Below are 23,814 nucleotides of genomic sequence, written 5' to 3' on the forward strand. Positions count from 1 at the left end.
CAGCTCTGGAGCAGATCATCAAAATATGTCATCTTTGCTGATGACAGCACTCTTGAGCAACAGTTCAACTGCTCAGCAGGAAGAAACCAAACCATTGTCCACATTACAAAATCCAACGTGAGGTCAATAGCTTGTGATGAAAATAAGACAATGACATTCCCAGAAGCTTCCAGTTCAACGCTTGCCTTTTTGAGGGCAGAAGGTTATAAAAGGTGAACTTATTTATACGCCTTGGCAGGCTCGTGATCGGTGTGGAAATTCAGCAGGAAATAATGTCACAAATTGGCACAGTAGCTGCTGATATTCAGGAGCCTGGATCACTGAAAACCTACAACTAACAGATCAAACCCTGGCTCTTCAGCTCAGACATCCTTTCCACACAGATGTGAGTACTGGAAATCCACCAAAGATGTAAAGAAGATACATCAACGCTGTGGAAAGCAAAGGCCCAAGGAAAGCAAAGCAAATCCCTCAGGATTAAATGGAATGAGTTTGTAAGAAATACTGGGATTCCTCAAACTTCTCACAACTCCTTATCTCCAGTAGGATATATGCAAGCTATGCAGAAAATATAAAACCAGAGTGTCTGTCACAGCAGGTGGGACACTAAGCAGCAGGAGAAGCACAGGAAAGAAGATGCTGAAAGAAAAAGAAATATCAGAACCCAATCAAAGGGTGAAAAATACAGGAGTAAGTGCCAAGGAAACATGCAAAGTATGGAAGAAAGCAGAGAACACAGAAGCTGTTTTGTATTCTAAATTTTCATAGACATTATCCAAAGTTGATGACCAGGAGCAAGTCTTGAGCAACAGTTTGATGACTTGTCAGTAATGGTTATAGAGAAATGTAGCCTAGAGAGAACCTCTGAAGGTCTCTTATCCAAAATTGCTCAAATCAGAGCCAATCCTGGTTTGGATGACGGAGGGGTTTCAGAAATTCACTGCATATAAAACACACTTTGCCCTTGATAAAGTGGCCACAGGGTTGAAATCATGGCAAACAAAATTAGCGCATCCATCAGAGAGATTGGATGGCTGCAGCCCTGAAAACAGAAGGATCTCAGATAAGCCACCTACATACAAGGCTTCATGAAGCAACATCAGGAAACAATACAAGGGCCCATCCAGCCTAATCTGAACAACTCCAGGGATGGGGCACCCACAGCTCCTCTGGGCAGCAGAGCCAGAACCTCACCACCCTCTGAGCAAAGAATGCTTTCCTAATATCTGACCTCAACGTTTCCCCTTGCAGTTTAATGTACACATGAGGTGTGCACACAGCTCACCACCGAAAACTCCAGGTCAGTGAGACTTATAGGACCTCCTGCTTCAGCTTTAAACGTGGAAGAAAGAAACACAGCTTAACATTACCTTTCCTTCCTCTATGCTGAGCTGATAAACTTTGAAAAATCAGAGGAATGCTTAGAGGTAACTCCTTCTGGAGCTCGTTAAAAGCACACTTAAAACAGACAATATCATCTTTTTCCTTGTATTTTGGAATAGTTTTGAGCTCCCGAGCACAGAAAACACATCAGCTGTATCAAGAGGAACACGCATACAGAAATACCCCTATTAAGAAAATAATTAGGGCTATATAAAGAACAGCCAAACAAAAAGAACAAGCTGAAAAGCCTCCAAAAGACGCAGGCACACATTGAAATAGCTCAGCCTCACTTTCCAGGTGATAGAAATCAGCTGAGTCCCAGCACAGCTGATGTTGGTGAAGGGTATAAGCATGCATGGAGTGCAAGTTTACTTCTTTTATGCTGGGGTTAAGCATACTTGATTTTTCTGGACTGAAGGAAGTCTTGGTAAGTGTGGCTTTTTCTCCTGTGTTGATAGGGAGCAATGCAGATGTCATTCAGTATATTGACTTTCAGTATGGCTATAGCTTAAGGAAAAAAGGAAAAGCAGAATGGAGGTAGAGGAGATTAGATGTAGTGATCCTTATGGGTCCCTTCCAACATAGAATGCTATGTGAAATACAGACGAGGAAATTAGTGAGCTGTGAAAAGGGAAGGAGAAGTTAAGGTAGGAGGAAAAAAGGGAAAATGTGAAAGCAGGGAAAATGAAATACAGGCAGCTGAAAGGATAGTGGTTGATATGGGGAAAACAAGCTTTCAAATGAGAGCATTTTGAAAGAGGCTTGGAAGAGCAGGGAGGATGGAGTAAGGAACCCCTAGCAGGAGGGAAGAGGCTGCATCCTTCGTGGGTTTGCAAGCCCTCTTGGTGGGGAAGGGAGCATCTTTATTTCTTCACTTTCCTTCAGAAAGTGCTTTGAAGCTAACAGTCTCTGCAGCCCCAGCCAGAGCTCAGCAAAGCGATTTATCCATATCTCCCACCCCTCCTCTATCCTGCCCCCCTCCCCCACCTTTGCAAACCTGCTTGCCGTCCACGTGCGATCTGTTTTGACAAAAAACAAAGCTGAAGTCCCAGCGACCCCCGCATGCCTCCCCTCCCCCCGCCCCACACTCCCTCCCACACGTGTGCATGCAACAAGCTAATTCCTAACCAAACAATTCAGGGGCTGTTGGCTGGGTGCGTGTCCTTTGGCTGCCCCGGTGTAACCCCCAGAAGCAGCGGAATTAAGCCCTTCTCTTTAAATATTTTTGAATGATTTGCCTCAGTGAAAAGTGAAATCTGGAAAAAATGCTGTCATGTTGCAGGAGCGGTGTGAGACCTCCCCTTAAGCCTGGAACCCCATGAGAGCCATTGCCTCCACTGGGACCGGTGGCCAAGACCAAAAAGTGCCTTCTGGGCTCCTTTCCAGCTTTAAAAACATATTATTTATAGTACACAAATAGCCAAGGGGAGCTTTGTTTGTTCTTCCCATCTGTCCTCTACCGCACTGCAATCTGGGCTGCAAAGGGACGTTCAGGGTACCATAGGTGATAACCCTCCGTGGCAAAACCAAGGCACAGGGCACTGCCTCTCATGTGGGACTCAACACAAGTGGCTGCAGGGAGACAGGAACAGTTTTCACATTGCTAAGCCAGCTGCTGCTCATCCCATCTGTCTACAAAAGGAAGCGTTGAGTTCTTAATAAGTTCAGTGGTTCCCTAGATGTGCTTTTCTTCTCTTTCACTTTGCTCTGGGCTTGTGGGACCATGGGGCATGGATGCCAGCTTGAATTCTTTGCTTTGGCACTTGCAGTCTGTGGACCAATCAAACGTTGGAGCCAGCCTTCTAAATCTGGGATCAGTCAGGTCAATGACAGCAGAGCGTTATGAGCAGCTCTAAGCTGGACTGGGATGGAAAGAAGCAAAAAGTCATGATTTCAAAGCAGGATCCTCCTTCATCTCTGCAACAGGTATGTGGATTAAAACAAGCTTTGTCTGTACTGCAAAGACCGTATGTTTGAGGGCACCATGCCTCATTCATTGATGCTTTCTGCAGTTCCAAATGGCTGCAATGGTGTGAAGGCTATTTCCATGGTGTGTTCATCTACGTATGGTTGAGGACTATTTTGGCTGTCCTGTGGCATGGCATGTGTGCTTGTGGCTGACCATGCACGGTGCAGGAAGAGGGTGGCCATATGGTTCCAAAAGGCCACTCTCTCATCCTTCCTGCCTATAGGAGGAAGAGGTCTGGTATGGGAACCACAGTTAGTCCTGCACCAGAGTCTGTTTTGGAGGAGATGACACTCAACCCAATGTGTTGGAATAGTAATTTTTGCTGTGTGCATCACTAGAGGGAGGGATGGGACCAGGCTGAGAAATAGGGAATCAGAGATATTTGACAGGGCAGAGGACTTCCAATCTGTTCTTCAGATGCAAACACAGGCTGTAAGCTGCACCATGGATTTCCCAGTAGAAACTTCTGCTCTGATTAGTAGAGACTCTTCACTTTTTGGCCAAAAAGAATTGCACGCTTGCTGTTAGCAGAGTAGGAATAAATGAGCGTGGGGAAGGAGAAGGGAATCTGTATGGAAGCTCTGATTCAGGATTCCATCTGCCACCATGCTGGAGAGCTAGTCAGGCTCACACTTCCCCAAGTGATTCTCTCCTTTCTGACCATGACTCCTGAAACTGTGGTTCACCTAAGTTCAGCCTGATCTCAGCTGTTGTGTGTTTACCTCTTTTCTTCAGTCTTTGAATACAGAGTATTAGCATAATGTGTTTCACACCCCCTCCCCCCCCCTTTCCAAAGCTCCCTTGGGAGAGAATGAATACATCAACACCTCCCACTGACTCATAGAGGTTGAGGGGAGCTGTTGATTTTAGGTTGGAAAGATTGCTAAAATTAAATAAACAATATGCCAGACCAAAAAAATAAGTTCCTTTGTCCATAACTCCCTGGATCTACTTACAAAATTTTAAGCTCACCAGAAACCAGACCTTTGTTTGGAGAGGGAAATGAAGAAGGGAAACACTAAGATGTTAGTCGACACGTACAGGAAGGGAAAAAAAAAACAGTGAATAGGAGTACATCTATCCAGAAAGACCTTTCTGGGCCACTGAACCCCAGGGCAACCCAGGCAACCATAACACAGCATTGCTTTCCTAAAGTGATGGAGCCTACGTTTAAAATGTTGAGGTTCTTTGCTCCCAATGGGAAATATCTCAGAAGATAATGCTGAAACTGCCATGGTCACAAACGTTCACATCTGACCTAAATTTACACCCACCCAGTTTATAGCCATTTTGCCAATGTAACTTCTCTGATGCATCCTCCTCCACGTTTGTGGCTAGAAAACAACCTCCTCAGCTCTCATTTTGTCAAGTCAAATCACTGTTACATAGAATCACAGAATTGCTCACGTTGGAAAAGTCCTTGAAGATCATCAAGTCCAACTACAACCTAACCATACTACCCTGTCTCTACAGGAAGATTTCTCCTTTTCCTGGTCCTCCATCTGGTGTTCTATAATAATCAAGGCTGGGAAAGAGATTATTTAGTCCAGCAATTGCTTGTCAGTTGCTTTTGTTTGGACAATCAAACACCTCCATGGACTTGGAGCAAGGTTTGAGCTTATCTAAACCAAACGTGTACAGGTTGCTCTACTGCTGTTGCGTGGGCCTGGTTTGATGCACCTCACAAGACTTTCTGAATAATTGAGTTCTGTTAAAAGGCATTGCATGCTGACTAATTTCTTAAAAGCTGAGGGCTTTTTTTTGCCTTATGTCCAACTGAGTAAGGATGATTTTTTGGCTGTGAGTCCTGAATTGCAAGGCTTTACATTGCCATTTTCATTTTGCCACTTACCAAGTGTGTTTCTCGCTTCCTATGTAATACTGCAGCCTTTGCTGTAATGCCAGTGCTTCCCTTTCTCTCAGCAGCAGATTTCATCAGAGCACACTCATCTCTCAGAGGGAGGTTTTGTTCAACAAACCTGGTTCCAAAAAATGTCCTTTGATTGCTCTGTTGTATGAAACTCTTTCAAATCTGGTAGAAACTTTCGACAATACTCATTTTCATCTCCTCTCTAGACAGTTTTGATGCAATTTCCATTTACTATTTAAAGTCCTATCTTCTTCTTAACTGAAGACATTTCACGTGCTATCAAATTCTTGACTGAACTCTGGACATTTGGGATCAGTTTCATTTCCTTTATGTCCCTGTTCATTGCATGGGAGTTGAACTGGATGACCTTTACCGGTCCCTTTCAACTCAACAGATTCTATGATTCTATCAAAAAATATCTCACTTTGTCTGCTATTTTTATCTCACAAAGACACAAATTTAAGACAGTGTTCATTTTTGTATTGTTATTGAATCCTTTGATCAATTTCTTCTCCACTGTTTTTAGTGGAAGCCCCAACAGGTGTGCTTTTTGTTTTATTCTTTAATATACCTTACTCGGAATGCTTTCTTTCTCTAATCCATGCTCAATGGATACTGGCTGCATTTTTTATTCCTGTATCCTCTTTTTATTGGCATAGCTTAAATAGTTTCTACTTTCTATTTTAATAACTTTCATCAAGGAACTAATCAAACCCTTGTTGACAATGCATGCTTTCCCCAAAGCCTGGCTAATCAGTCTATTTTACTGTTGTTATATATATACATATTTAATTTATTCTTTCAAGATACACTGATTATTTCTATTCTACAGGGTGTTGTGTTTTTTGGGGTTTTTTTTGTCTGGTTTCATGTTCTTTTTCCATGAGATTCAGATTTTTCACATTCAGAACAGTTTTGCCTTCTGCTGCTGTTCCTGACCCATGCGTTGGGCTCATTGTGGTCAATTAAAAACTGCCACTGTTTCTGTGCTGATGAAGGGGTTGGGGCACAAACTGGAAGACCTTGAACTGTGTGTTCAGGATATGAAATGAAACGTTAAAATTATCCAGTAAAGTTGGTAGAAAAAAAAAAAAAAAAAAAAAAGAATGGGAAGTTCTGTTCCAAAGGATGGACAGAGATAAAGAAAAAAAGGAAAATATTTACTCTATATACTTAAAAGGTGTGAAAGGCTGGAAAGAAATGGAAATGGATTTCTTTTTTGTCAAAGTAACTTAATAGGAAGCACAGCAGGACAGGCAGAGCCTGTTCTCAATAGACACTGAGGTGTAGACTTGGAAGGAGACAGCAGATTCTGCTGGATTACAAGACAAGGTTTTTGGAAGAGCCATGTTGTTATGCCAGCATTGAATTTCGTGTCCCCCTATCTAACTGTATGTTCAGGAACTTATTGCTAGATGTGATCACTGAAAGGTCTCATCATGAAGATGTCACTGAGCATATTCACTTCTTGCAAGGAAGTGCTGTACACAAACAGCCACAGGTAGAGTTGAAAGGTGAGGAAAACTTTATTGAGAAAGTTCTTTGCTTTCTCATCATCTCATGTGCTTTGCAAGTATGCACTGGTTTATGACTGTATAGTTCAGTCATACATAAATTATCCTATAAGACAATAACACTATTATATTCTAGCAATACATTGCTTTCAAGTGACCCCTTTACATCCCTGTTTCAATCCTAACTTGGAAATCCTTTTACTTGCTAGACATAAATTCCCAGCCCTGCGCAGCCACAAGCTCTTTGTTTAGAAGATAAAGGAATGAATCACTTTAGAAATGCTCAAGTGGTTTACAATATGCAATGAAAAATAGACATTGTGTTTAAAATAGATGGCTGTACAGTGTATTTTTTTTTTTTTAATAAAATTGTGTTTTGCAACTCATATCCCATAGAGGACAGCAAGCTGACAGCAACAGAAACATGAATCCAGGGTGAGTCAGGGTCAGTTCAGTTTCAGTACATGGATCACTCTAACCCCTTTGAGAACTGTACTGTTCAGGAACTTATATACCAAAAAAAAAAAAAAACCAACCCTGTGAGTGTATGTGTGTGTATGAATCCTCATCCCCAGGACATAACAACTAATTTTTTGTCCATTGGTTCATTTGTTTATAGCACGTCCTGGATGGCTCTGTCACATGCCTTCCTGCCTCGAGGCCACCAGGTTGCAGGGTACGTGCCCTCCCTGCAGGCTGAGTTCTTCCCTTTGCAGCACAGGGAGGTTCATGGTAGGGTTAGGGGAGATGTGAGCCTGGTGTCAGGCCACCATGACACGGTGTCAGGCAGCACAGACCTCGTCTTGTTCTACAGGTCCCAGTAAAACAGCACCTCCAGGCCCTGAGATTTATTACTGGAGGTTATTAATTCCTCAGGTTGTGAAAATACGGGATAACAAACAGATCCTGGCATGCTTTGTTCATTCTTTCTCTCTCCTGCCTATTCCCTCCCTGTTCGTGTGCTTCCTGAGCACGAGAAAAAGGTTAAAAGCACGAATCCTAAAGAAACTTTGGAAGTCGGGGATAATTCCGTGTGCAGCTTGGATCTTGGGAGAGTTGCCTTCAGTGCCTCATCCATAAACTGTGTGTGGTCTCACTGAAGTCACTGAAAGTCCAGATTTTTCCACCTAGCTATGCTGCCTGAGCTGGGAGCCTAGGATATAGGAGGAAATTTGCTACAACTCTGTAGAGCCTTTGAAAAGAAAGGTGACAAGGCAGGACGACGGGCTGGATTTCCCATGTGATAAATAGAGTGGGGTTGGGTGGCTCCAAGGGGTATATGGTGATGCAAATCCCATCCTGGTGCTGAGTCACCTGCTGTTCTTTCCCTAGATATTGGTACAGGGAGGTGGGGGGGGGTCCCTGGAGATGCTCCAGAACAGTGGGACATGGCACTGAGGGACATGGTCAGTAGGCATGGTGGGATGGATTGGGGTTGGACTGATGGACTGAGGGTCTTCTCTGACCTTAATGATTCTGTGGTTCTACCTAACATGGACGATTTACCAGAGCTGGTAGGATCACAGTGGTAGCAGAGAACAATCTTGGGTATTAGGAACAAGCACCAGACCCAAAACTCCTAAACCAGCTCCAGAAGCAAACCAACACAGTGCTCAGCTGTGGTGTTTCCAGTCTGCTTGCTGTGTGTCAGAGCTGCCTGTGATGCAACAGGGACAACAAAAACCACAGCTTCCTCCTGGCATTGAGCAAGATGTTGTATACTTGTAATGACAGCCTCTAAAAGTTCTGATAAAGAAGGAAGCTCAGAAGACACCACCAGATTGGTTTTTGCACATTTTTCCTGTGGCTCGTTAGCAACTCTGCCTGCCAGTCCAAGGGAACACCCTCACTTTGTTGTTTAACGGTGCAAAGTGTTCACACTGGAAGCAATTGCATCTTCTGTAATTTATCCTATGACAAAGCCTAGAATAATACTTAGGAAAAATTAAAGGAAAGACCAAAATGGTGTCATAAGGTTTGTCAGATGGAAAAGTGTTTTTTGGTTTCTTTTCATTTTAGAGTACTAGGCCTTAGGATGAAGAGCTCACACTGTTCATCTGGCATCTTTCCTTATCGTGCCAACTTAAAGTGAGTCACTGTAGTCCTCTCTGAATATTCTCCCAGCTCCTGGAAATTGCCAAGCACAGCAGAAAATGTGAGACGTTGTAGAAAGAAAAATAATGATGAAAAAAGAGCTCTCTGATATCCCCAAATGACACAAGACAAATCGCATTTATGAACTGAACAAGGGAGGTAAAGAAGGGAGGGAATAGCTCCATTTGCTGGTCCTAAAACCCAGGCTGAATCCTGAAGAAACCCCTTCTGAGTTATGAAAACACAGAGTAGACATTCATTCTGGTGGTGTTTCTGCCTCCACCCTCTCCATTTACACATGCTTTGGTGTTACTGCAGTCTTCTAGGATCAGACACAGAGTCACCACATCTCCAGAGAGCACTTTGCTTTCCATTTGTCTTGAGCCAGCCATTATGGATTGTGAGTTTTGGAACCTGAGATCTTGCCTAAAGGGCTCTGAATAAGTGCCACACGGAATCCTTTTGCCTAATAACATTTTTGCTTTGTTCAAACTAGACACGATGGAACCAGCCTTCCACAGTTTGCTTCGGGCCACTTGGGTTGTGCCTACATGGCAAAGAGAAGCAAAGCACCTAGGTCTTCAAACCAGCACTGAGCCCAATTGGTGCCTCCAGGTCGTGCCATAAAGAGGTGTAACATGGCTCCTTGCACAACTATTCCACACACAGATCTCAGCCTTGCATGTGCTGCAAAAGCAAGAATCTCAATCCATTGCTCCACTGCGCATTATGCCTTTGTCCTTCCTCTCTCTGTAGACCACAACCAGAGTGAGATTGGAGCAAAGCTAGAGGTCCTGACTACTTCCATCTTCAGGCACTTATTATCCCTGCTATTGTTAGAGTAACAGGAGCGGGTTTTGCAGACTCACAGCAAAAAGACCCTCCCTGCTAAGGTGAAGGAACACGGCCCAACATAGAGGAACAACAGGGAGCAGGGAAATGACACACAGCCTTGGTGGTGATGCTTCATACATGCCTGCCTCATTAAAGCATTCTGTCTTCACAGCAATTGTTCTGGAGACATTTGTGGTGTTTTACAGTTGGGAAATACTCATACAGAAGGCAAAAGTGTATATAGTGGGGTAACAGCCACTGACTTCTGACTCAACTTTCTTAGAGCAAATCGTTGTTCTTTCCCAGAAAACTGGGGTCTGTATGATTGTTTTTTTCCTGGAAACAACTGATGAGTGCTGTCAGCATTTTCTTTGAATGACAGAACAATGCAGGAAGCATTTGATTTTCCTCGTAAATTTCAGCTTTGCTGACCAGATGCAATCCTTATCCCTTTCGACTGCTGCTCTTTATAAATGCATGGCAAATAAGGCTCCATGTAACAACACAGAAAAATCATGAATAGCAAGATAAGATACTGAGATATTTCAGATGTCCTGAAATGGGTTTATACATTCATGAAGACAGAAATGTGAGCTGCTTTTGTTTCCTATGTTCCTTAATACAGCTGAACTAGAAGAATATAGTGAAGACTAATGGGCATGGTGGGGAAGGGTTGGGGTTGGACTGGATCATCTTAGGAATATTTTCCAACCTTACTGATTCTGATTCTATGAATATACTGTACTTTTTTTTTTTTTTAGGGTTTTTGATTATTGTACCACCTCAGCACCCTTCTTGCCCACTTTTCTACCCTGTTTTCTTTGTAGATCTTAATGACCTTTTCCAACCTTAATGATTCTATAGACACTGACGCAGAAGATCTTTGTCAAACTTATATTTCTCCTGCCCCAAATCAGCATCATGTAGGATTCGTGTTATGAAGTGGTAAATGATAAGGAGTAGTGAGATACAAATAAGCCATCCACCTTTTTGTTGTGTCATCCTACATATATATATTATTTTTTTCCTCTGAAAAGACAGATGCTGTTCACCTTGCCTGTGGGAGGGGTCAGTCTGAGCACAAGACAAAGCTGTCATCAATGCTTTATGCATCACATCTCACAGACATGCAGGTTTGAGTGGGAAAAGCAACTGTAACATTTCCAAACAAATGATTCATTCATTTCTCTGCAATACTTATTGGGGCTAAAATAGCCATCCCTACCCGTGGGCCAGCTCCTGTGGGTAGTTTGCATGGGGCCACACCTGCTTGGAGACATGTATGCAACCCATCCTTAAGTTCCCTTCCAAGCTAAACTGTTCTGTGTGTCTCTTTTGTATCTCATGAGTGCTCTGTTGACCATTATATTTATGAAGAAAGCTGTAGTCTCTCTGTTTCTGCCAAGCTTTTCTTACCTTAGCTTGCAAGCAAAGGGCTTTTTTTGGGTGACAAGGTGAAGGACGTGGCACATCTGGTGAGGTTACCATGCTTTGCCATGTCCAGAACAGATGGAATCCATGTGGAATCACCCAAAAGGAGGGGTCAGTAGGTCTCAGCTGGTGATTGCAGCATGTGGAGGCTCCCTGGGGCAGAGGATGTTGCTCACTGATCCAGGAGAAGCTGCCTGCTCTTAGACTCCTAGCTCAGGTCTTTGATGTCTCATTTATTACTGTACCTTCATCATTCACCTGAAGTGCAAGCTACAGTCACAAGTGCAAAAGGATACATGCTGCAAAAGCCAACGCAAACTTTCTTTGTAATTAATTAAGAGGACTTTTAGAAGAGAAGGAATACTCCATTTATCCATTCTGATTGAAAACAGAGATTTCCTCAAACAGCAGAAGCAAAAAAATCTAACATTATTCTCCCTTTCTCAGCCCCTGACTGTCAGGCTGAAAAATGTTTTCTTCAGAGCCTGGATTTTTCTATAGGAACCCATGTCTGTTTTTTTTCCTATAGGATCCTACGTATTATGTTCTGTAGAACCCTACATCTCTTTTTTTTTTTCTAGAGGAACCCATATATTTTTTTCTACAGGCTCCTGTGTCTTTTGATTTAAAGGACCCCACATCTTTTTTCTTCTCTAGGACCCACATCAGTCTTATGTTTGGTACAAAACGGAAAGACATCAATGAAAACATGAAATAATAATAATTATATCCCTAGTGGAGCGGATGGTCAATGGATGGTAACCATATCTCTGCCAAGTGTGATATGGGAGACAAAATTTTGAGAGGAAGCATTTGCTGCTTGCCAATTTACCTCGATAAAGGAATTTCCTGGTGTCTCCCCTCCTATACTGACCATATGCCAAAGGGCTCTGGGCAATATGTGGGATCCAGATTACCTCTGAATTTCGACACGTTGCTCCTTGCTCTGCCTTTTGCTAACTGCCGTAGCACCTCGAAGGGGGGGTATGGGGAGCTGAGACGATGTGCGTAAAATGCTTGGGCTGTAAGTGCTTGTTAGTATTAGATAAACATTCTGAAAAGCTCATTCGTACAAACATCTGCATTGTTACTTAAGAAATTCCTTTGAACTGAATAGCACTCAGCCACTCGTCATGACAAACGCTGTCATGTGGGATGACCTCCTTTTGCTCCCAGAAAGCCACTGCACCCCGCAAAGGGACACTGAAGAACCTCAGCTCCCAAAGGCATTTCCAGGACTGGGCTTTATCCCCATTTTTCCCTTAGAGAGAAGAAAACTGAGGCACTGAGTGGTTGTAGCAATTGATGTCAGAGATAAAATTGTGTTATCTCCAACCTGAACATCTGTCTGTGTCCAGCAACTTGAACTGGTTTAGGTAGCAGCCCCAAGAAGCTTCTGTGTTAAAAATCCAACCTTGTCCTTGGCTGCCACTTGGCTGATGCCTACTATCCACTTCTGGGGTCTAACTGAAAGGCTCTCAAAATAATTAGAGAAAGATATTTGTAAAGTGACTCCTCTGGGCCCTTTATTACCCTCCAAATGCCCCGGATGAGCTGGAACTCCACAGCTCACATGCTGGATGGAGGCTGTTCCTCATGTGAGTTTTTTCTGTTTGGGTTATTCTGATTACTGTTTACTTTTCCTCCTTGATTTCTTCCTGTTGGGAGCATGTGGCACATCACAATCTGCTTTTCTGACCCAACCTAGAGATGCTATGCCCCTCTTATCCTTGCACTGGAGTAGCATAGTTCATCGTAAAAAGAAAACGATGCTGATCTATTCTTGTTTGTTTTCAAGGGTGATGCACAGAGCTCCATAAATAAGCTCTTGTTTCAAGATGACCCAGAAGATTTCAGGCAAAGCTGGAAGACAGCATCTCCCAAAGGCACACAAATATTTGAAGAAGCCAAAGCAATAAAATAGATGAGCTGTCTTGTGCTGTAAATTTCCAATAGGATTGACTGGGAGAGCTCATGGATTCTGATGAAAAGATTCCACGATTTGGCTGGATGCTCTAAGGAGAGCTCAGATTTCAGGAAAAACTGTGGGAGAATAGGTTGGGTTTTTGGATTTCTACCTGTGAGCCATGGATAACTGGGGTCGGTGGTTTAATTCTAAGCAGGCTTCAGCTTGAGTTAAAAAGAGCAGCAGCACACAGATCTCCACTTGCCAGACTCCTGCAGGGAGCCACTTCTCAACTGGAAAATCTCTGTAAGGTGAAAAAAGATGGAAAAGCCCTGCAGCAGGCAACCCCTGCCAGTCCCATTTGCTCAGGCTTCTCCTCACCCTGAACCTCACTGGGAAGTTGCATGAGCTCAGGATCTCCATAGCAGAGAGCAGAAGTCACATCCTCTGCCCCCAAAGCATTGCTTCCAGTCCAGGCTGAGGGAAGACCCCTGTGCTCACCCTCAGATTCACGAAGTGCAAGCAAAGGACTTCTGGTTCCCTACAGTAGAGGGCAGCAACGACACATAGACACAAAAAAACCACTTAATGACAAATGGCTTTGGAAAGAAATAAAATAATTAAAATACATATATATGAATATATGTAACACGCCTAAAAAAAAAAAAAAGTGGTGGTGGTGGAGGGGAAAGCTCAGCTCTGCTATAATAAGTCCTAAGGTCAAGGCTTTTCTTTATTTTTGCAGTGAGTGATTTCATTAGCATCCAAAACAGTGGGAGGAAAGCAATAGCAGAGATTGCTGGAAAGGGAATGTAGCACTGCAGGCACTGAGATGGAGTGAGTCCTTGCTATCATAGGCTACAACAGGAATCCTTGAGCCCTTGTTGCTTCCCAGCAGGAACCCTTACATCTTGTTGCATTCCAACAGGAATCCTGGAGTCCTTATTGCTTCTCTGAGGGGCTTGAAATTAAGAACAGCCCAAGGGAAAGTTTACCAGCTTGGATGAAATCAGATCTGAACCAGCTCCTTGCCACCAACTCTGTAGCTTTGGGGAGACTGGGTTGTATTTAGGCTCCCTGTCGCAACTCTTCCAGCAAAGCTGTGGTCTCAGGATAAAGGGTGGCCTTAGGAAGTCAGCCCAAGGCTACTGTGGTACCGGCAGCTGCTCAGGGTATATGACTTGGGAAGTGATACAGTGCTGTTGGCATCCAGACAGGGCTTTTGATTTAATTCTTTACAGCACAGAAAGTTGGGCGATAGATTCCTGTGCAAAGTGGGCGCCAAACCTGAATGGCCCGGTATAAATGATGGCACAGAGTGAGTGCAAAGTAACAGGGAGTCAAGTTGGGAATACAGCTACACCTAAGGACTGTGCTGGGGAAAAGCCAGAGAGAATTTTCTGGATGGTCTCTTCTAATTTACAGATACCTACAGGGCATCCAACCATGCAGATATTCTTCTGGATCTCTGGTCCATCTGATGGCCTTATCTCATCTCTTTAAATCCTGCTTTTGGGATAGGAAGCAATACCTGTGGCATCCTCTCACTGAGATCAGACATAAGCATCTCAGAACCATTAAGATTGTAGAAGACTTCTTGGGTCTGACTCCAGCCCATCCCCACTATGATCACTGACCATGTCCTCAAGTGCTCCACAGTTCAGGAATACCTCCAGGGAAAGATGATTCCACCACTCCTTGGGCAGACTGTGCCAATGTCTCATGGGTCTTTCTCTTCTTTCTTGGAGTTTGGAAAGCCAAAGCTCACCTGGAGTTGAAACTAGTGAAGGATGTAAAGGGCAGCAGAATGGGCTTCTACAGGTACATCAGCAGAAGAATGAAGAATAGGGAAAATGTGGATGTGCTGACATACTGACAGGAAGTGTGGAGGAAAGACTCAGCATCAGTGGAGGAGAATCAGGTTAGGGAATGCTTAAACAAACAGCCTCAAGCTCGTGGAACTTGATGGGATCTACCCACAAGTGCTAAGGGAGCTGGTTGGTGTCATTTCAGAGGCATTCACAATTATCTGTGAAAGGTCACAGCAATTGGGAGAGGTATCTGAGAACTGGAAGGAAGCTAATGTCACCCTTAGCTTCCAAAAAGACAAGGAGAATCTGCAGAGAACCAACACCACTATGTATATATGTATATTATAGTGAGAGTGATTGAGAACTGGACCAGGTTATCTAGGGAGGCTATGGAGTTTCCATCCTGAAAATGCTCAAAACTTGAAAGTGTATGGCCCAAGCAACGGGCTGGAATTGACCCTACTTTGATCAAGAAGCTTGGTCTTCATGATCACCAGACTTTCATTCCAACCTCAACCTTTTTGTGATTCTGTGATATGGATAAAACCTGAAAGGATTTTTTTGCTCCAATCTGCCCCAGCAACAAACCACTACAGCAACTTGGAAGGGAGTGCATGGAAGACATGGCTTCAAGTTCAGCTCCTACGAAGAGTCCTAAGGGAGGGGAGTTCAGCTTCTGGCTGCTGTACTTAGGAAAAGCTTTTTTTCATCTTTTCTGTTTTCAGGTGGAGAATGAAGGAATAGCTTGCATCCCCAGTGCAGAAATATCACCAGCTTCAGGAGTTCCCCAGACCCAAAATGGGGAGTGGGCCCTGGCCTGCCATAGAGATGAGTGGTGTAAATGGTCTGGCTTGCAGGAAGCTCACCCTAACTTCCATTGTAGATGTAGGCTTAGGTGTGTGTTCTAAATCAAAGCTTTTCAGCCACTCACCATTGCAGATCTCTGTAAGCACCCCTGCTGAGGTGTCAGCCATTTGATGAAGTAGGAACCAGAGCATCACTTCGGCATGTTGTTCAGAGACACAATACCTGAATTGGGTGTTCTTGATTGCTGTCCACAGCTCAGGTTAAGAAAAGTCCGTGGGTAACCACAGCTCTTTAAACTGTAGCTTGAAAATCAACTGTTCAACTCATCTATCATTTGATACCCTTGAATAATTTCGCAAAGTTAAATTTCCTCACCTATTTTCTGCATATGGATGCCTGAGGTAGTCTATATTATTTTTTCAACGTGGAAGTGATTAAGTGAACATCTTCAAATCCATTTTATTCTACTAATTCCAACAACTTCCCTAGAACACCATGCACAGAAATACTAACTAATAATTTTTAAATAGTATTATTTACCAGAATAGACAGCATCTGTGGATGCTGTTGTAAGCAATTGTGCAAAGAGATTTTCTCTGCCTCATTTTATCCATGAGGATGGTGAATAAATAAAAACTACATGGATATAATTGAAGTCAACATAAAAAGTATTTGGTGGGGAGCTGTATGATTGGGGAGACAGAAAATATGGTGGAGCAAGTGCTTCTGTTCTTATTGTCTCATTGATTCCAAGACACAGCACTTGCACATGGGCAAGCATTTCATCTACCTGCAACTTTATATATATAGGCAGATTTGTGGAGCTCACCTTCTCTCTTTCATTCTAGCTAACTATTCTAGCCAGAGCACCCATCTCTCTCAGTGCATTTATTTTTATCCATCTAATCATTAAGTTGTTTGTGCCTTGGTAGTGGTTATGTATTGCTCCATCTGTCTGTTGTGCTTTGCAGCAGTCTAATCTTACAGAGGTTCAGTGATTTTCAGGGCCTTAGATGTCCAGTTCCAAAAGACTGGCTTTTTAAACAGAATTCTGTTTGAAATTAAGAAGGAAAAGAAGGAAATCTCACCAAGCAGAGAATTGGCATCTACATCACGCCCCATAAATGCATTCACGGAGGAAGTATTCCAACCTTCAAACAGGTTGCCAGACAATCTGACCTAAGCTGAGACGACTGAGCAGAAGAATTTCAGGAGGTCTATCAATGTTGCTTTTTCGCATACGAGTTTTATTGTATTGTCAACACATTCCTGATGCCTTTCAAGATGAATGCACATTTTCCAGATTTGATTTCCTCTCGGCTTCTTTTTGTGGCTTCTTAGTTCGACTGTGCGAGGAAAGGGAAACTAAATTAAATTTAAGCAGCTCGGAGCTCTGCAAGGGATGGTGCTCGGGGTGTGTTGGCTCCCATCCGCATCTGCACAGGCGCCGCTGATTCATGCATATGAACAAGGAGGTGACAATCATTTATTTCAGAAGCCCGGCCATTCGTTGCAGAAAGCTCGTGCCCCCCTCCTGCTCCTCCAGGGCCTCCCCCTCTAGAATAATAATACATGATTGAGGGAATCATATTCTCAGAAAAGAGGGTCGGAAATGGTTCTGTTGCTCTTCGGCAAACTTTCAAATAAAATAAGAGCTTTCTATTATTAACCATCATTATGGTACGGAATTTTCCCACACTGAGCAGAGAAAATAGCTCGAGAGGGATTCAGTTTCAGTGAGTGTCACAGGAGGCCATGCAGCCCAACAGGTTAGGCACTGCAAAAACTTGGGAAAACCAGCGTCTGTTCCTCACTGCTCCAGTGATGACTTTCTCAATGTCCCATGTGTTATCTGGGCCAAAAGCTCCTGGACCTTTTGAGTGTGAAGTTACCTCCCCGTGGCATCTATCTTGAGTATGTCAGCAATGTTTCTCTGCAGATTTAACAAGTGCACCAAAAAAAAAAGCAAGGATCTTGCACAGACTCCCTTGCAGAGAGGTGGCAAAGATGCTGCCTTCTTATGTTCTTCCACCTGCAAGTGTGTGAGCATTGAGTGGACTTCTCTTGAGTGACGTGGCTCTCCTAGTTGTAGTGGGGGTAAGTGCTGACAACCCTTTCCAGAGATGGATGGTGGATGGATGGGTGCATGGGTGGATCAATGGAAGGAAGGAAGGGAAGGAAGGCATAGGTATAGGTAAAAGGAGAGAAGAACGATACATTTCTGTGGGATCCTCTTGTTAAAATATTGGCAGTGCTTCACTGAGTTTAGGACAGGAAGTGATGAATATTTCACTCAATGGAAACCACATAGGGGATTTGAGCTGCTTCGAATATATTTGCCATACCTCCTACCAGTTCTCTAGACATAACAGGAAACTGAACGTTTTATGAATGTGCAAACCTACCTGCCTATAAATAATACAGAATAACTTAAGCGCAGAGTTAAAAGGGGCAAAGCAGGTTGAAAATGTTACTGATCTCTATCCAAAGCAATAAACCCTCATGCATTGTCTACTAAGATATTGCTGTACTTCTCCAGAACATGATTGTTCCTGGAGGTTAAGCAAATCACAGGCCTAGCTGGAGGGTGGTATAGAAATTGCATGAATTCTTCTATATACCATGTTGGATAGGGAAGCAAATGTTCCCTTTTCTCGTGGAGATAATTTCCACCAAATGCAGTTCTCCGTGTCCCTTTAGTTGGTTATGAAGTTCTACAATGCTTTTCCTTCTAAATAAATACAGTGTTAGGGCAGGGGGCTTGACAGGCACTGAGCTCACACTAGTCCTGGATGCTCTAGAAAGGTGGGTAACATCTGTCTCTCTTCTCTGGATTGTATTTTGGCAATGTCCTGGGCAAAAAGAAAAGTCTTGAATGCCTTTCCAAACAATGGCTGAGCTTGAAGCACTTCCTGTCCCTGTACTTTGCAATGTGCTGCTTCTCCACAACTCTTTCCAGCACTGAGAGAAAAGTATGCAAAAAGAAAAACATTGCCAGATTTTCTCTTCGGAGTTGGATAAGAAAATACAGGTGCTAGGTGGTTTCCAAGCAGCAATAGCATTTTCACTTTGGTTGCGATGCTGGAAAATCTTGAAGTGTATGTTTGACCTTTCCAATTGGGAATAGCCTCACTGAAATGAACAGTTCAAGCCTGAAGCTGCACGTTCTCAAAATCAGGGTCAATATCTTCCCAAACGTTTGCAGGACAGCACATCTCCTCTGTGAGCTGCCACCCAAAAGAGGGAGATTCACTTGTTGGAAAGACTGCTTTGTAATTATGCCAGAGGACTTCTAAATCAGTGGGGCAGATGACAGACTGTGAAGTGAAAATAAGGCTCTGACGCTGCTTTCATTGGTGAAAGAAAATGAGTTTAGGAGTTCAATCTGGTTAGCCAAACATCCTGTGTTCCCTATGTGTCACTATGTGTTCCTATGGGGTCCCTGTGGGATCTCTCTGTGTCCCTGTGGGGTCTCTATGTGTCCCCATAGGGACCCTCTGTGTCCCTATGGTGTCCCTATGGGGTCCCTATGTGCCCCTATGGGGTCTCTATGGGGTCTCTATGTGCCCCTCCCAAGACAGAAGGCTGTAGCCAATATACACCAAGGAAAGAAGCTGAGAGAAGAGCAGGATCTAATGATAACTGTTCAAAATAACCTGTACATCTCTGAGTTTCATTCAGCAGAAATTCTGTATCCAGAATCAAAGACTGGATGCTGTGTTGAGGGACATGGTTTAGCGGGAGCTATTGGTAATAGGTGAACGGTTGGACTGGATGATCTTTTAGGTCTTTTCCAACCTTGGTGATTCTATGATTCTATGATTCTATGATTCTGATAGCAGAGGAATCAGGAGGCAATTGGATGAGCCTGAGTAAGGTCCCTGCCCAGAGGTCCCTATGATCCTGGCAGAGGATGGGAGGGAAGACAGTGATGGTCGAGGAGCAAGACCTCCTAGCAGAAAGCATCTACCTCTCCCCTGGAATGATCAGTGCATAAATCATTCATCCCTCTGGCACATTTAGTCCTTGGCCTCTCACCCATGCTGAATTTTCTCCCCAAATCTTACGGTGCTCATTGGGAACCCACCAGCAGCATCGTAATCATTCCAGGCATGAAAAGGAAAGGACAGCTTTGGGTCAAGAAAACATTCACTCAGAAGTCTGTGAATCGCCCACGTACAGCAGAGATGTTGGTTAAAGTAAAGCATCTGCCCAACATCTTGGCTGGGTTCGGGTCACATTGCTGATGAACAGTTTATTTCATGAATTCCACTCTGTCAATTAGCCATTAACAAAGGGCACGTATATTCAGATACAAATATAAATAGGTTCTAAGATTTGTATAAATGAACGTGTACCCCCAAATATTCATTATTTTAAAGCATTTACTAATGTATTTTCAGATTAATCCCTGGTATTTGGATCACTGCCACTATTAATACTGGGCTGCCTTTAAGTTTAATAGTAGAATTATATTTTAAAATATATGTTCTCTGAAGCCGATTTAATGTTTTCTTAATGTTGAGATTTCTTTACAATTGCTTTAAAAATGACCTTTTGACCAAAGAGAAAATGCAAGAATAATTCTTCCTTTTATTTCTGGGCAACACGATAATGTTTAAAGGAGAAAAAAAGACATGAATACCCCCAAAAACTAAAATCTTTCAGTATATATATTTTTCCTTGTTTTCAGCAAGAATTTTTAATTTGAATGTGTTGAAACACCACATTCTTTATTCCAAAGACTGCTTTTTTTTCTTTTTTTTTCTTTTTTCTTTTTTCTTTTTTTTTTTGAACAGTTTTTGATGTGTGACATAGCTGTTATTTTACGAGAAACCTGAAACATTTCGCTGGAAATTTTTACTGGAGAAAAAACAAAAGTTCAGTTTTCAAACTCTTGCACTCACACGCACCAATGGTATTTTTCATTCATCCAGCCCTGCTCTTTACTCTGGATCTCCCATTGGAAGCAAACAGCGTAGGGACAGAGCAAATTAGCTGAGCTAATAAAGCAATTCAGATTAACACACCAGGAAACGTTCCTTTCTCTCATTCATCAGCTCCTACTTGAGGTAGCCTGCGCTAAGATTCCTCTAAGATTTTCAGAGCAGGGTATGAGCATCATCCAGTTGTGATCCAGATGAGAGAAGGAGAGCTGGGGGGGGGGGGGGGAGATTAGCTGCTCCTTTGTCAAAGACCATCACCTTCATAGCTTGGCCCAGACTCAAGAGCTGTCATGACTTGTCCCACGGGACCCCGCCGGCTGGTGAGGTCAATCACATCCTTCCCACAAACCATTCTGCTCAGACTCTTCCTATCACGATGGTGCCTTCCAGTCCGATCCGACGGCAGCACTAAAAGGGAAGAGGCGTGGGGGATGTCTCACTGCTGTGTATTTATAGCGATACTCGAGCCGGGCTGTGGTCACTCCAGCACCGGGAGCATGATGATAGTAAGGAAAGAATGTGTCCAGGAGGGAAGGGTGGCTCACAAACAGATGGAGGGAGCCCACAGACCCCAAAATCTAACAACACTCAGCAAAAAATACATTACCGCATGGGCAAAGAGCTGTCTCCCCCCTCACCTCATCACCACTCACATTCCTAACATACAAGGTGCTATTGTTTTCCAGCCCTTGATTTACTCTTCCTAAGGGTGCTGCTGTCTGGAATTAGATGTCAAGAAAACGTGGCTTCGATACTTACTGTCCCTTCACAAATTACCCCTTTCTTTCCAGAAGCATCTCTCCCAAACAGGATTCCCCCAGCAGATGCTTGCATTTCTCTCCTGTGGCCCCAGATCAGAACTTGAGACACACCAGAGTTTCTGATGGATTTGGGTCCTTTATCAAAGATGACAAATTTGGTTCTACAACAGCAGGGAAGTATAGGGAAAGAAGAAACAGGGAGACAGAGGTTTCTGGTTTAAATTCTGAGCAAACTCTCTGTGTTGAAGGAGTGTCTTCTGCATTCCAGTGTGCAGTGGGTTGCAAGGATCCAAGATCTGCATCTGCCTTAAGACACTGAGAATGCCTTTGAGTTAAGATCCGTCTCTCCAAGTCTCAGTTCTCTTCTCAAAAGGACAGGGAAGTTTCTGGTTCCTGAGTTTCGAGTTGCCTCTCCAACTTAACTACACAAAAGAGCAAAGCACTTGCCCTGGGATGGTTGCAGCACCGGTCCTATAATCAAAATAATGATATATTGGGTTGTTATTCCGATCCATCTTGCAAAGTTCAGTTTGGAAAGGTGTCTTTAATTTCCAGTTTGCACAGATGCAAATGATAACTCACTGCTGGCTTTTTTTGGCTCATTGCTCTTGGCAGGTAGCATCAGGATTAGTCATGGCCCAAGACAAAAGACCCAAAGGATTGGGATTTGCAGGTGAGCGAATGACACTGTAGATTTGGAGGTGGACATCACTTCTCACCCGTGGGCAGATCCTTCTGCCATCTTCAAAGTGAGCTATTATTCTGAATTAGATTTGCAAGGTTCCTTGAGATTCCCAGACGAAACCCTGTGGAATTGATAATTTTAGTACCTGGTAGTTAGCCAAGCCATCGTTCCAATCGTTGCCTCTCTTTTTACTTCGGCATGTTCCATTTGTTTATTTACTAACCTTTTAATAGACACATAAATGTTTCACCCATTGTCCCCGTAGATTAAGGCCAGATGGGATGACCTTATCATAGCACAGATCATGCTGCATCTTTTCCATAGCTCTGTTTATCACGTATTTTGGAAAGACATCAAGCCTTGATTTAAAGGCAGCAACTTGCAAAGAAGGTGGCGTGCTCATTAAGAAAAAAAATCAAGTGATTAATACCTCCCTGTCCCTGGAGATGCTCAAGGCCAGGGTGGATAGGGCCCTGGGCAGCCTGGCCTGATATTAAATGTGGAGGTTGGTGGCCCTGCCTGTTGTGGGGTTCGGTGGAGCTTCATCATCCTTGAGGTCCCTTCCAACCCAAGCCATTCTATCACTCTGTGATTCTGTGATTAAGTGTTCTCTCCATTAAAAACCTTCAAAATCTTTACTGTATTCTGAGCGTGGCTGAAGTAAGAGAGTTTGTTGTTTGTTTTTTTCCTAATTTAAATTGAAAACACCCAGTTGGTGACTTGCAATCTAGCGGAAGCAAAGACGTTCATTTCTATGAAGAGGCTCTGCTTTGTTGTTACTGGCATGTTAAACACGTTAAGTAGACACATTCTGGAAATATGCTTTTGATCAGAATGGTGATGATATAAGATAAACCTTCCTTACAGAGCCGTTGAGCCGGTTAGGACACGTCTTTTATTCCATGAATGTCAATAAAAGCAAAGAATTCTAGTTATCATCAAAATATTTAGCTTATGTCAAAACTTGAAGTGTTGGAGAGGTTTTGGTGAAAAAAAGAAAAACAAACCTTTCCCATTTTTTGGCAAACAGAAAAATGTTAGGGGTGAAGAAAGCTAAAACTTTCAGTAACAGTGAAAAAGTCAGCTTTTTATATCTACAATTTCTCAACGGAAACTTAAAAACCAAATTTTTGTGTGTCAGTGGAAATTTTTGCTCTGGTGAAAATCGCTGCTTTGTCAAAGCAAATGTCTCAAGAGAGCATTGGGACCAACTGCTTTAAGTCATTGGGAACCTCTTGAGATCAGACCTGCTCACTTTCTGAAGGTGTTTCTGCCTCATGATTGAACACTTCCAGAAGGAAATGAGGACCCAATAGATTTGGGGGTTACGGGTATGCATTGGAGGACACAGGTGCTGTTGTGTCACACTGGTTCAAGTGCAAACCTGGTCCCTGTCCCTGTTTATAATTCAGAATCAGAGGTGTTCACGAGTCTTTTGCTGCAGACAGAACAAACCATGTGCAGATCATGAAGGAAGGAGCCAGTGAGGATAAGGAGGAAATGTAAGACATGGTTAGCAGTGGGAAAGAGCTACCTCCTTCCTGCAGCTCTCACTGCTTTGAAGATGCTTTGCTCTGTCTCCTATATTGACAGGAGTAAATGGTGCAGAGCAAATTCTTCTGCGTGCAAGGATGAGTTCCTACTACGGGTGTCTATGTACACACAGAAGGCCTTTCTATTTATGTCTGTATTCCCTAATAATCCCCTTACTTATTAACCATTGCCAATGAGGCTAGAGAAGGAGGAAGAGATCCCAAAAACTCGTGAAAGATAGGCAGCCAGATGGAGGCAGGGTACCCTTGA

The 23,814-nt window shown here is 43.3% G+C and overlaps 1 long non-coding RNA gene across 1 annotated transcript in view; it reads left to right on the forward strand.

Moving 5' to 3' along the window:
- Positions 1 to 1,198: 1,198 nt before the first annotated feature.
- Positions 1,199 to 23,814, forward strand: part of LOC128080567 (uncharacterized) — a 74,208-nt gene continuing 51,592 nt past the window's right edge. The window contains exons 1-3 of the long non-coding RNA XR_008206768.1: positions 1,199 to 1,810; positions 3,153 to 3,309; positions 21,942 to 21,999. This is a non-coding gene — a long non-coding RNA (uncharacterized LOC128080567). The remainder of the gene's footprint in view (positions 1,811 to 3,152; positions 3,310 to 21,941; positions 22,000 to 23,814) is intronic.

Source organism: Tympanuchus pallidicinctus, unplaced genomic scaffold, assembly GCF_026119805.1.
Source record: "Tympanuchus pallidicinctus isolate F22 unplaced genomic scaffold, pur_lepc_1.0 scaffold2, whole genome shotgun sequence".
NCBI lineage: Eukaryota > Metazoa > Chordata > Aves > Galliformes > Phasianidae > Tympanuchus > Tympanuchus pallidicinctus.